Genomic DNA, 2,440 nt, shown 5'->3' with positions numbered 1-2,440 from the left:
TGGAACAATGGAGCTTCAGGTTGTGCAGGGGTGTCAAATGGCAGCTGGCTATGTAGAAATGTTAAAATGACTGGGTTTTTCAACAGCACAACGCTGCAGTTCACAATGCCCGCCTGAAAAAGGGAAATAAGCACTCTTTTGGACCATCCTGCGTGTTTCCCTGATCTAAATCCAATTGAGAACATTTGGGAATGGATGGCAATGAAGTTTACAAAAATGGACATCAGTTCCAGACAGTGGATGCCCTCCGTGAATCCATCTTCACCACCTGGAGCAAAATTCCCCTAGCCTCCGGGAAACACTGGCATCAAGCATGCCCAAACCAATTTTTGAAGTGATTAACAAGAATGGTGACGATACTCATTACCGAGTCCTTTTTTGAACATTTTATTTCTATTTTAGGGGTATTTTGAGCTATGGTCTTAAGCTTTTGATAAGCTGATGATCAGCCTATTTCATGTTAATGCTTGTTTGCAATAAATTGCTTACTCAAATGTTTTGTCTCACTCCCATTTCTTCTTTTTGCATTTTGAAGCTCGACTTAGAACCTCTTTAAGATCCAACAGTCCAAAATGTAAATTCTTGCAATTTTTCAACTCTCCTTAAAATAGATCAGGAGTATATACAGACCCTTTCCAAAAAATTAGAATGTCATGGAAAAGTTGTTTAATTTCCATAATTCCATTCAAAAAGTTCAACTTTCATAGATTATAGATTCAGGGCCCACAATTTAAACGATTTCAAGTATTTATTTGTTTATTTTTACATAATTTGGGCTTCCAGCTCATTAAACCCACGAAAACAGGAATTCAAAAAATTAGAATACTGTGAAGAAATCAGCCCAAATTTTGCAGGGCATGAATGTTTTAAACTGAGTGTCACACTAATCATCTACTAAAGTCAAATCACCTGCACAGGCTTCCCCAGGTGTCATTAAATTGCTTCAGTTTGGTTCAATTGTCTCAGTTGGGTTCAATATGGGGAAGACTGCAGACATGACAACTGGCCAGAAGACCATCATTGATACCCTCCATAGGATGGGTAAGCCACAAAAGTTCATAGCTAAGGAGGCTGGTTGTTCACAGAGTGCTGTGTCCAAGCATATCAATGGAAAGTCTAGAGGAAGGGCAAAATGTGGCAGGAGAAGATGCACCAGCAAAAGAGATGACCGTGGGCTTCAGCGGATTATCAAACAGGGAAGATTCAAGAATCTGGCAGAGATCCAGAAAGAGTGGAATGAAGCGGAAGTCACAGCTTCAAAAACCACCACATTCAGACGCAGCCGGGAGATGCGCTACCACTGTCGGGTTCCTCGGGTCAAGCCACTTCTGAACCTGAGCCAACGTAGGAAGCGTCTCCACTGGGCCAAGGAGAAGAAGGACTGGACTGTTGGCCAGTGGTCCAAGGTCCTCTTTTCCGATGAAAGTAAAGTGTGCCTTTCATTTGGGAATCAAGGTCCAAGGGTTTGGAGGAAGACGGGTGAGGAACAGAACCCAAGCTGCCTGAGATCCAGTGTGAAATATCCACAGTCCGTCATGATTTGGGGTGCAATGTCCGGTGCAGGTGTTGGTAAACTCTGCTTTCTTAAATCCAAGGTCACGGCAACAGTCTACCAGAATGTTTTAGAGGACTTCATGATTCCTTCTGCTGAGGATCTGTATGGAGATGCAGATTTCATCTTCCAGCAGGACCTGGCCCCTGCCCATACCGCCAGAAACAGCAAAACCTGGTTTGATGCCCATGCCATCACAGTGCTTGACTGGCCAGCCAACTCACCGGACCTAAACCCCATTGAGAATCTTTGGGGTATTCTCAAGAGGAAAATGAGGGGCACCAGACCCAACAACAAAGAAGAGCTGACAGCAAGCATCAAGGAAATCCGGGCTTCCATAACTCCCAGGCAATGCCACAGGCTGATTGCTTCAATGCCACGTGGCATCGAGGCAGTGATTAAGGCAAAGGGATTCCCAACCAAGTATTGAAGATTGACATATCGTTTTGAAAGTACCATATTTTGATTGATTTGATGTGATCCTAATTTCTTTTTTTCCTGCAAAAACTGAGAAGTAAATGGTGATTTCTTCCCAGTATTCTAATTTTTTGAATTCCTGTTTTCGTGGGTTTTATGAGCTGGAAACCCAAATTATGTAAAAATAAACAAATACTTGAAATCGTTTAAATTGTGGGCCCTGAATCTATAATCTATGAAAGTTTAACTTTTTAAATGGAATTGTGGAAATTAAACAACTTTTCCATGACATTCTAATTTTTTGGAAAGGGTCTGTATATACGATATGTATCAACGCCACTGGCACTATACATCACGTCTGGGGAAAAAAAAAGTCACATTTTTTAAGACATTATGTATTCAATCCTTGTAAAAAAAAAAAAAAAAAAGTTGGGAAAAAAATAAGACCACTATTGTTTTCATCTTTATTAG

Source organism: Dunckerocampus dactyliophorus, chromosome 15, assembly GCF_027744805.1.
Source record: "Dunckerocampus dactyliophorus isolate RoL2022-P2 chromosome 15, RoL_Ddac_1.1, whole genome shotgun sequence".
NCBI classification, from domain to species: Eukaryota; Metazoa; Chordata; class Actinopteri; order Syngnathiformes; family Syngnathidae; genus Dunckerocampus; species Dunckerocampus dactyliophorus.
This window is presented reverse-complemented; position numbering follows the sequence as displayed.